The sequence below is a fragment of the Bolinopsis microptera genome, chromosome 5 (genome assembly GCF_026151205.1).
Source record: "Bolinopsis microptera isolate Bmic1 chromosome 5, MBARI_Bmic_1.0, whole genome shotgun sequence".
NCBI classification, from domain to species: Eukaryota; Metazoa; Ctenophora; class Tentaculata; order Lobata; family Bolinopsidae; genus Bolinopsis; species Bolinopsis microptera.
In genome coordinates, this window is record NC_087076.1 from 20,455,435 (window position 1) to 20,468,437 (window position 13,003).

A 13,003-nucleotide genomic window follows, 5' to 3' on the forward strand; every position below is an offset into this window, starting at 1 on the left:
CTAGACTAATAGTCTGCCTATTATACGGCTCTCTTTCTCCATCCTAAAACAATAATTTTAAAATATTCCAGCCCACAAATCAGTGTCCAATCTATCAAATATTGAACTACATTGCTCGCAATAATTGAAAGGTTTTTTATATTTTTTAAGGTTAACAGAGTCCGGACAGAGATTAAGCTGCTTTTCGATAATTTTCCTATAAGATCTACATTTATCTTCATTATTAAGGTAATAAATATGTCACGTAATACTCAACCCTCACAAACTCCCCTTAATCAAAAACTCGTACTTTATCCTGAAACACCTGCGGGGCCTCATCTCATTTACAAAGTATGGATTACTACTTATATTGTTAAAGCTATAAATAGCTTGAAACTCTATAAAGTTTCATTATCTCAAGAAATATCTGATTACTGACTATGGACAAGTATTTAAAGAACGGAAAGAATATTCCGCAAGTTCTGCACCTCTGATGACAAAAACATATTATGCTTGCGAGAGCTCCTGTTCAGAAGAATATAGACAGGTACCAGGAGGTAGTGAATTCCGATGATGAAACGGACGACGGCGTTCTGAGTATGAGGCGAAGTTGTTGGTGTATAGGGCTTTAGAGAAAGTACCGGGCCGATAAGATAATCGTTCTGCATAACTTGGAATTCACGTCACCACCAAATTATCGTTTGTGTGATCAGTGTCATTGTGGGTCAAAAAAGAAGTGCAAAGGGTGCAAGAATTTTTTGAATAAGGAAGGAGAATGGTGATTTTTTAATTTTATATTCAGGTTCTCGCGGTATAATCGAGTTAAGAACAGTTCATTTGAAATCGCTGATGGTGCGATTGACAAGGAAGAGCAACTTCCGAGCATTATATGGTTACGTTCAAAAGTCAGTTGAGAGAGAAAGAAGATAGAATCTCTGATTCAATGTATAGTCAAGGACACAACTATCTGTCAGTTCACTGCGTATCTAATTTCATGTAAACCACTTAAAAGGACAGTTCCAGGTAGTGAAAAATACAAAACTTCAGCCCTAAGCGATCAGAACATTATCAACAGTGATATGCATGAGGACTTATCAAAGTTTTGGTTTTTGGTGGAATAACACGACCCACAACAATAGCTACTGACGTCACAAGGAAAATTAATCATGATGCTTTCAGAAAAGTTACGAAATTTGTTAACTTGCTATCTGGGCTACCGATTAAAAAACTGCGACTATCGAACTGTATTGTTTAGGCAAACTGCATATTAAACATTGATGGACGACTCAAATCAGGAAAATTTACATTTTTACCAAAAAAAGTGAAGAATCGTGAACGAATCCTGGCAGTTGTAACACGCTCCTGATGTTATCAGAAACTTCGTTGAGGTGGAGAACCTGACAGTAGAACAATATTGAAGCGTTCGAATCAAGCGAGACTCTGTTGTGGATTTTGGACCCGCTGGAACGGGGAAAAGTGTGATACTTTGCGGGTCTGAATAATCAAAGTGTACAACTTAATCGGGCAATAAAGTTGTGTTTTCAAATTCGGCGTAAAAGGTAAAAATGTCAGCTTTATCAGCGTGCATTAAAGCACTGCTGCAGTAGAATATCAAGAGACCAGATGGTCTGACGTAAGAACTAGTTATCTAAGATCAGAGAGTCAAGTGTAAAGTTATCATTGTAGATATTAAGGACGTGGAGATATACAGAAAGTTAACAGATACAATTCAGTGCTGGACCAACTGTCAATATTTATCGATCGATATTACAGGATTATTATATTACAGCTCAATGAGAAGTGTAGTGTTCTGCTGGACAATTTTTTATCTTTAGAGTGACTTGTCTGGTGCTGTGACATGGCACAGGGTTATTTGAATTTTAGTAAACAGGACTTAATTGACAGACTAAGAATGATAAATGTCAACTATCATCACTCACGTTGGTACGTTTATCAATGCAGCCTTAGAAAACACATGTGAGGTGCATCGTCTAATGTTCTACCTCCCAATGGTGTATAACAACAGAGCAGTAAACACGTGTGCTCTTGATACATTAAGTAAAGGTTAGTCAGGTCTCCACCTCACTACTGTAACCACACACTCTGTGCAGTACTATTACAGTGTCCAATGAAGCAGAATAACTATCAGCACTGCGGCACCTGCAATCTTACTATCAGTGTTAACACATATCATATTTAACGCACGGTCATTAACTAGTGACAATACAGTAAGTGACAAAGTGATTATACCTATTACACGAATAATCTTAGTCATCCGTAAACACCACAATCTATCTAATTCATTATTAAATCATGCTAATACTCCCCCCAGTAAAAATTGAAATCATTAAACACAGTATGACAGTTACTGTACCGTGTATGAAGTGTCCTGGAATGTGGTAGTACAATCATATCTAATCATCAGTATTTCTGAATATCTTATTTAATTGTTCACGTATTCCACGTGAGATGTCTGATAAATCACATGTGTTTCTAAGGTCCAATGAAATAAACGATACCAACTGAGTGGATGATAGTTTGACATTTATCAATTTTAGTCTGTCAATTAAGTCTGTTTACTAAATTCAATAACCCTGTGGCATGTCACATGCAACCATGACAGTTTGCACTCTAAAGATAACAACTTGTCCTCAGAACACTACACTTCTCAGTGTGCTGTAATATAATTAATCTGTATATCATCGATATATAATATGTTGCCGTTGGCACAGCACTGATTGCTATCTGTTAATTCTGTACTATTCTCCACGTCTTATTCTCTACCAATGATAACTTTACACTTACTCTCTGATCTTAGAGAAACTAGTTCTGTACGTCAGGACATGCTGGGTCTCTTGATTTTCTACATCTAGAATTCTTTAATGCACGCTGATAAAGCTGACAGTTGTTCCCTTTACCGCCGGACCGAATTGGGAAAAACACCACTTTATTGCCGATTAATTATTTGTAACAAGTTTGTTTATTCGACCGCAAAGTTCAACTTTCCCCGCTCCAGCGGGTCCATTAATCCACAACAGAGTCTCGCTTGATTCGAACGATTCTTATTGTTAACAGTCAGGTTCTCCACCTCACGAAGTTTCTGATACACACGGAGCTGTTACAATCCAGGATTCGGTTCACTGATTCTTCACTTTTTTTCGGTAAGTCAAAAATTAAATTTTCTGATTTTGATTCGATCATCAATGTTATTATGCAGTTTGTAAACATACATTTCGATTGACGCAGTTTTTTTCGGTTAGCCCAGATAGCAAGTACCATATTTTAACTTTTGAAAGGCATCATGATTAATTCTTGTATCTTGCGCTATTGTTGCGGTGTTATTCCACCAAAACCAAAACTTGATATAGTTCTCATGAAAATTTCACTGTTGATAATTCTGAATCGCTTAGCTTAAGTTTTGTTATTTTTCACTAGCCTGGAACTGTCCTTTAAATTGTTTACTGAATTAGGCATACGCAGTGAACTGACAGATAGTTGTGGCCTTGTCTATACATTGAATCAGAGTTCTATCTTCTTTCTCTGGCTCACTGACTTTTTGAACGTACCAGATAATGCTCGGAGTGCTCTTCCTTGTCAATCGAAAATCATCGATTTCAAAGGTGAGAACAATGTTTTTAACTTCTATTTTTAACGATAGAACCTGAATATTATAAAAATTAAAAATCCATTTTCTCCTTCATTATTCAAAAAATTCTTGCACCCTTTGCACGTCTTTTGTCACAATGGACTTGGATCACACAAACGATATAGGGTTGGTGCGTAACTTCAAAGTTATGAAGAACGATGTTTATCGTCCGGTAATTTCTCTAAAGCTTTACACCTTAACTTCGGCCTCATAATCCAGATTGTCGTTCTCGTGTTCCTCTTCGAAGTCACTACTCTCGAGGTACTGTCTCATATACGTAGATCTGGAGCTTCGGCAGCATATTGGTTGTTTGTCATCAGATGTGCAGAACTTGAGGAATATTCTTTTCCGTTTACTTTTTAAATTACTTGTCCCATTGTTCAGTAGATCAAGATATCTGTGATAAATGAAAACTGTGATAAGTTTAAAGCTATTTATAGCTTTTAAAAAAAGTTATAAGTAGTAATCATAATTTGTATTGAGATGAGGCAAAGCAGGTGTTCAGGTAAAGTACGAGATTGATCTAAGGGGAAGTTGTGCGGGGTTGAGTATTTACGTACATATTTATTACCTTAATTGAGATAAAGTTGATCTTTAGTAGGAAAATATCGGAACGCAGCTTAATCTCTGACCGGACTCTGGTACCTAAAATATAATATCCTGTCAATTATTGCGAGCAATGTAGTTCATTTTTTTGATAATTGATAGATTGGACTACTGAAGTGTGGCTGGGGAATATTTTAATTATTGTTTAGGATGGAGAATGCTAGAATGAGGGGCCTTATAATAGCATGACTATGTAGTCTCAGATTCAAGACTTATATTGGAAAAACTTCAAGATCTTGTAAAACCGCCAAGTGCTAGTTAAACTACATCTTCTTACTTGATATTCAAGATCGAGATTGTTCTATTTATATTAAACGAAATTGGACTACGCTGCTTGATCGCAGACCTGATTCTGGTACTAAAATACAACATCTTGTTAACTCCTGAGCACTCCCATACAGCACTGATATGCGCAGGTTTAATCATTTTTGTGATTGAATATAATGCAATACACTGCGAACATAAAACTAACAGTTTTACGAAATATGGAGAATCACCTTCGTATTAATAGGAATTTGAAAATAATACAGAGAGGCTTAAAAAAATGCAACGAGGAATGAAGAGTTGTTAAATCAAAGAATTAACCTGAAGTGTGAACTAGGTTCCCTCTCGGAGTTAGCCTTGATTAACAGTTAGGAAGTAGATTGTTATCTAGTACTGAAGCGTGTTCAAACAATATATTCTGTTTTTCAACACTGCTGCCTGTGTTTGTAATGTATGGAACTTAATAATCGCCATTAAGTGTACATCTAATTAAATAGGAGATCGATTCTAATTTTATACATATATTATTCTATAGCCGATGGTATAGCGGGGCTCCCGCTATATCCGCGGGCTGTAACGCGGGCCGGGATATATGCAGGTTTCTAACTGCGGGCTGCGAGGGCCCTGCTGGTGCAAATTTAGCCTGGTGGTATTTCTATAATATTGCACGTTTTTAACTCAGAAATTGACTCAAACATATTTGATAACACCTACCAAAATTAATATCGACGCTGCGGATAATTAAGTTGGTAAATCAGAGGAACACAATGAAAGAAAAACAAGGGTTTACAGATAGAGAGAAAACAGAGGGTTGATCACACAGACATAATTAGATTATAGAAGTAGAGTAAATGTATGACATGGATGAGTCACGGTCAGTTAGTACTGTCAATGGTGTCACGTGGTGCGCTGCAATGAGTTTCAGGATTATCATGTTACTCAGAATCTCTGCTAGAAATGTGGGTTTACAAATAGCAGTAGATACTTAAAAATTATGTCATCTTTTATCATGTTTTCTCCACGGATCGTGGCATGAGTTTATTATTATTCAAGTATGATGAATTGAAATCTGCGTGAGTCAGAGATTGTTATGTACATCCTGAGCTGTGTTTAATGTGGTTAAATCATGTGTAGATGCTGGTCAGTAGCTGTATCACTGCACGTGTAGCTAATCTACTGTTAAATCCTGTGTTAGATGCTTGTGTCAGTAGCTGTTTCACGTGTAGCTAATCTGCTAGTTAAATCCTGTGTACGATGCTCTGTGTCAGTAGCTGTATCACGTGTAGACTAATATTGCTGTTAAATCTGTGTAGATGCTTTGTGTCAGTAGCTGTATCGTGTAGCTAAATCTTCTGTTAAATCCTGGTGTAGATGCTGTGTCAGTATCAGTATCACGTGTAGCTAATTGCTGTTAAATCTGTGTAGATGCTGTGTCAGTAGCTGTATCCCCGTGTAGCTATCAGCTGTTAAACCTGTTTGTAGATGCTGTGTCTGTCTTATGTATACGTGGAGCTAATCTGCTGTTAAATCCTGTGTAGATGCTTTGCTGTGTCAGTCTAGCTGTATCACGTGTAGCTAATCTGCTGTTAATTCCTGTTTAGATGCTGTTGTCAGTTTGCTGTATCACGTGTAAGCTAATCTGCTGTTTTTAAATCCTGGTGTTGATGCTGTGTCAGTAGCTGTATCACGTGTTGCTAATCTACTGTTCAATCCTGTGTAGATTGCTGTGTCAGTAGCCTGTATCACGGTTAGCTAATTCGCTGTAAATCCTGTGTAGATGCTGTGTCCGTGGTATCACGTTGTATAATCTGCTGTTAAATCTGTGTAGATGCTTGTGTCAGTAGCTGTATCACGTTTAGCTTAATCTGGTTAAACCTGTGTAGATGCTGATGTGTGATCGTAGCTGTATCACGATGGTACCGAATCTGCTGTTATAAATCCTGTGTAGATGCTGTGTCAGGAAGCTGTATCACGTGTAGCTAATCTGCTGTTTAATTCTGTGTGATGCAGTGTCAGTATCTGTATCACGTGTAGAAATCTGCTGTTAAAATCATGTGTAGATTGCTGTGTCAGTAGCTGTATCCCGTGTAGCTAAATTGCTGTTAACTCCTGTGTAGATGCTGTGTCAGTTGCTGATTATCACGTGTAGCTATTTGCTGTTAAATCCTGTGTAGATGCTGTGTCAGTAGCTGTATCACGTGTGGCTAATCGCTGTTAAATCCTGAGTAGATGCTGTGGTCAGTAGCTGTATCACGTGTAGCCTAAATCTGCTGTTAAATCCTGTGTAGATGCTGTGTAGTAGCTGTATCACGTGTAACTAATCTGATGTTAAATCTGTGTAGATGCTGTTGTCAGTAGCTTATCACGTTGTAGCTATCTGCTGTTAAATCCTGTGTAGATGCTGTGTCAGTAGCTGTATCACGTGTAGCTTAAATTGCTGTTAAGCTGTGGAAATGCTATGGGTCAGTAAGCTGTATCACGTGTAGCTAATCTGCTGTTAAATTCTGCTGTGATAAGGATGCTGAGTCAGTATCTGTATCCGTGTAGCAATCTGCTGTTTAAATCCTGTGTAGATGCTGTGTAAGTAGCTGTATTCACGTGTCGCTAATCTGCTGTTAAATCCTGCCTTGTGTAAGATAGATGCCTGTGTCAGTAGCTGTATCACGTTGTAGCAATCTGCTCGGTTATATCATGTGTAGATGCTGTGTCAGTCAGCTGATTTAATCAGTGTAGCTAATTGCTGTTAAATCCTGTTGTAGAGCTGTGTCAGTTTTTAGCTGTATCACGTGTAGCTAATCTGCTGTTAATCCTGTGTCGATGACTGTGTCAGTAGCTGTATCACGTTGAGCTAAACTGCTGTTAATCCTGTGTAGGTGCTGTGTCAGTAGCTGTATCACGTTTGTAGCTAATCTGCTGTTAATTCCTGTGTAGATGCTTGTGTCAGTAGCTGTATCACGTGTATAATCTGCTGCTAAAACAAGTGTAGATGTGTGTCAGTAGCTGTATTCACGTGTGCTAATTTGCTGTTAAATCCTGTGTAGATGCTGTTGTCAGTAAGCTGTTCACCGTGATAGACTAATTTGCTGTTAAATCCTGTGTAGATGCTGTGTTCAGTAGCTGTATTCACGTGTAGCTTATCTGCTGAGTCATTTAATAGATAACGAGTATTCTAGTCTGATATTACACCAACCGAACGTCAGTAATATTATTGCGAAAAAACTACTCCCCTACGTCATACTCAAAGGTTGAAATATTGATAATGAAAGAGAATTGTGAATGAGTGCTTTTGCAGTGCCACAAGATGGCATTAGAGTTTACTTTAGTTACAATGTTTGCTTATATAGAGTTGTATAATGTTGTTCTATAATAATACAATGTACATTCATTTGTGTAATAGCCATTTACTTCGTTGGAAATCTCCAATTCTGGACATGAATGGTATGGCACCTCCCAAACAATTTTATATGTATAATTATGCCTCCGTTACGTATATCTACCTTATGCAAGCGAGGATGAAATTTTGCCTCGTTACGTATATCTACATAATGCAAGCGAGATGAATTATGCCTGTTACGTAATCTACTTAATGCAAGCGTATGGAATTATGCCTCGTTACGTATATTACATAATGCCAAGCGACAGAATTATGCCGTTACGTTTATCTAATAATGCAAGCGAGATGAATTATGCTCGTTACGTCTATCTACATAAAATTGCAAGAGAAGATGAATTATGCCTCGTTACGTATATCTAACATAATGCAAGCAGGATGAAATTATGCATCGTTACGTAAATTACATTATATAATGCAAGCGAGGATGAATTATGCTCGTTACGTATATTTACATAATGCAAGCGAGATGAATTATGCCTCGTTACGTATTTCTAATAATGCAAGCGAGATGAAATTATGCCTCGATACGGATATCTTCATAATGCAAGCGAGATGATTAAGCTCGTTACGTATATCTACATAATGCAAGCGAGAATGAAAGATGAATTATACCTCGATACGTATAATCTATCTCATTTTTATTGTCCCGAAAAGGGTGGTGATACATCATACTGCTCGAAACAACAGGGGATTACCTACGCTTCCACGGCATCAAACTCTGTCAGATAATGTTGTTGCGACGGATGAATGCGGTGGCTTGACGAACTGCTCGAGGAATCAGTGTGGGTTCCAGGAAAAACAGGTCTTGCATAGATCAGATTTATTCGACTCCGTACTATATTCACAACACGCTTGAGTTTAATCTCCCCCTTTACATAAATTTTGTTTGACTTTTAAAGCGGCATTCGATTCACTTATGGGAGTTTATTTGAAAGCTTTCATTCATTATGGCTTGCTTTGTAAATACATCCGCATAATGCCCGCATTCTTCTGCGTCACCGTCAGCGCTGTCTGACATAATGGGCGAGCTCTCTGAGTGGTTGACGTTACATCTGGCTCTGGGCAGGGGGATATTCGGTGTCACTATCTTTATGTTTGTTTTACATCAAACCTGCCTGCGCATCGGGCTGAGGATAACAAAGTGTTGTCACACGGGGCAGTGCTGCAGAGCGACACAGCTCTGGTCAGGATACAGGTCGTCTGGATACTGACTATGCAGATGATTGGCTAATAATGGACAAACACCAAGGACGGTTCTCCAGGAGTCGACTGATTTTTATGCAAGTATGCGGCTCTCAGGCTGGCTTCAGAATCATTGCGAAGAAAGAAAACAGAGGTTATGGCCATCGGGCAAGAATACATCACAGAGGCATATACTGAGCATCAACAGTGGACATTACAGTAGGAGCACGCGCTATCCAGCAAGTTCAGAGCAAACTTCACTTACCTTGGGTCGATTTTATCAAGGTGATGGGACTATTGACCGGGATTGTATGCAACGGATCCAGAAGCCTCAGGAGCATTCAATCAGCTCGGTAATAATTGGTAAGAATCGCCAATATCCAAACAAACACCAAAATAGGAATAGAGTTTGCAGCGGTTCAAACAATATTACTTTATCGAAGCGAAGCTGGAACACTACTTCAAAGCAATACATCGCTTCGAAGTTTTTCATCAAAAACTGTTTGAGGAGAATCCTTCGAATTAAGTGGTTCCACCGGACGAGCAATGTTCAAGTGTTGGGGGGCAAGAATAAAACCGGTTATAACCTACATCGTGCCAACCGTCTTCGCTTGTTTGGACATGTTTCTAGAATGCCGGACCACCAGGCTACCAAAGTATCTATTTGATTGGACACTGTCACGGCCGAAGATCACGTGGGCGGCCAAGAAAGAATTGGCGATCCTTGTGTCTAGAAGACGCAGTAGCATTCACAGGAGATTCGACATTGTATTTGATAAGGTCCGAGGGTTGGCAGGAACCGAAAAGCATGGAGAGAGAGAGATGATACGACAAATAAGCGGCAATTCCTTGTGCAGGCCCACTCGAATGATTGAGGAGACCTTATCCGTATCAAGTTCAAGTAAGTCGTATATCTACATAATGCAAGCGAGATGAATTATGCCTCGTTACGTATATCTACATAATGCAAGCGGATCGTGACTTATGCCTCGTTTCGTATATTCTACATAATGCAATGCGGATGATTTATGCCTCGTTACGTATATCTACTTAATGCAAGCGGGTGAGATGAATTATGCCTCGTTACGTATATCTACCATAATTGCTAGCGAGATGAATTATGCTCGTTACGTATATCTACAAATGCAACGAGTATGAATTACGCCTCGTTACGTATATCTACATAATGCAAGCGGAGATGAATATTGCCTCGTTACGTATATCACATAATGGCAAGCGATGATGAATTCTGCCTCGTTACGTATATCTACATACTGCAGCGAGATGAATTATGCTCGTTACGTATATTAATAATGCAAGCGAGTGAATTATGCATCGTTAAGTATATTACATAATGCAAGCGAGATGAATTATTGCCTCGTTACGTATAATCTACATAATGCAAGCGAGTTGAATTATGCTCGTTACGTATATTACCTAATGCAAGCGAGATGAATTATGCCTCGTTACGTATATCTACATAATGCATGCGAGATGGAATTATGCCTTCGTTACGTTTATTTACATAATGCAAGCGAGTGATTATGCCTCCGTTAAGTTTATTACATAATGCAAGCGAGATGATTATGCTCGTTACGTATAATATACACTAATGCAAGCGAGATGAATTATGCCTCGCTAGTATAATTAAATAATGCAAGCGAGATGAATTATGCCTCGTTCGTTATCTACATAATGCAAGCGAGTTGAATTATGCCTCGTTACGTATATCCTACATAATGCAAGCTAGATGAATAATGCCTCGATACGTATATCTACATAATGCAAGCGAGATGAATTATGCCTCGTTACGTATATCTACATAATGCAAGCGAGATGAATTTTGCCTCGTTTACGTATATTCTACATAATGCATGCGAGATGAATTTGCCACGTTACGATATAATCTACTTATATGGAAGCGAGATGAATTATGCCTCGTTACGTATATCTACACTAAATGCAAGCCGAGATGAATTATGCCTCGTTACGTATATTACAATAATGGAAGCGTGATGAATTATGCCTCGTTGCGTATATCTACATAAGCAAATGAGATGGAATAATGCCCTCCGTTACGTATATCTACAAATTGCAAGCGAGATGAATTATGCATCGTTATTTACGTAGAATTCTACATAATGCATGCGAGATGAATTATGCTACGTTTACGTTATATCTACATAAGCTAGCGAGATGTATTATGCCTCGTTAAGTATATCTTTAATAATGCAAGCGAGATGAATTATGGCCTCGTTACGTTTCTACTTAATGCAGCGAGATGATTATGCCTCGTTACGTATTCTACATAAAGCAAGCGAGATGAATTATGCCTCGTTACGTAATATCTCATAATGCAAGGCGAGATGATTTATGCCCGTTACGTATATCTACATAATGCAAGCGAGATGAATTATGCCCTCGTTCGTTATATCTACATAATTGCATGCGACATGAATATGCCTCGTTACGTATTCTACATATGCAAGCGAGATGAATTATGCTCTCGTTACGTATATCTACCTATTGCAAGGAAGATGAAGTATGCCTCGTTACGTATATCTACATAATGCAAGCGAGTGAATTAGCCTCGTTACGTATATCTACATAATGCAGCGAGATGAATTATGCCTCGTTAACGTATATCTGCATAATGCAAAGCGTGATGAATTATGCCTCGTTACGTATATCTACATAATGCAAGCGAGATGAATTTGCCTCGTTTACGTATATCTACATAATGCAAGCGAGATGAATTAAGCCTCGTTACGTATATCTACATAATGCAAGCGAGAATGAATTATACCTCGTTACGTATATCTACATAATGCAGCGGAGATGAATTCTGCCCGTTACGTATATCTACATAATGCAAGCGAGATGATTATGCCTCGTTAGTATATTCTCCATAATGCAAGCGAGATGAATTATGCATCGTTACGTAGATCTACATAATGCAAGCGAGATGTATTATGCCTCGTTACGTATATCTACCTAATTGCAAGGGAGATGAATTATGCCTCGTTACGTATATCTTCATAATGCAAGCGAGATGAATTATGCCTCGTACGTATATCTACATAATGGCAAGCGTGATGAATTATGCTGTTAGTATATCTACATAATGCAAAGCGAGATGAATTTGCCTCGTTACGTAGACTAATAATGCATAGCGAGAGAATTATGGCCTCGATACGTATATCATACATAATGCAAGCGGATATGAATTATGCCTCGTTACGTATATCTACATTAATGCAAGCGAGATGAATTTTGCCTCGTTACGTTATCTACATAATGCAAGCGAGATGAATTATGCCTCGTTACGTATATTACATAATGCAAGCGAGATGAATTATGCTCGTTACGTTTATCTACATAATGGCAAGCGAGATGAATTATGCCTCGTTACTGTATATCTACATAATGCAAGCGAGTGAATTATAGCTCGGTTAGTATATGACATAATGCAAGCGAGGATGAATTATGCCTCGTTACGTATATCTAATAATGCAAGCGAGATGACTTATGCCTCGTTTACGTAGATCTACATAAGCAAGCGACGATGAATTATGCCCTCGTTACGTATATCTAATAATGCAAGCGAGATGATTATGCTCGTTACGTATATCTACATAATGCAAGCGAGATGAACTTATGCATCGTTTACGTATATCTACCTAATGCAAGCGAGATGAATTATGCTCGTTACGTATATTATCATATGCAAGCGAGATGAATTATGCCCTCTTTACGTATATCTACATAATGCAAGCGAGCTGAATTATGCCCTCGTTACGTATATCTACATAATGCATTCGAGATTGAATTATGCCTTCGTTTACGTATATCTACAAATGCAAGCGGATGATTTATGCCCTCGTTACGTATATTACTAATGCAAGCTAGATGAATTATGCCTCGTTTTACGT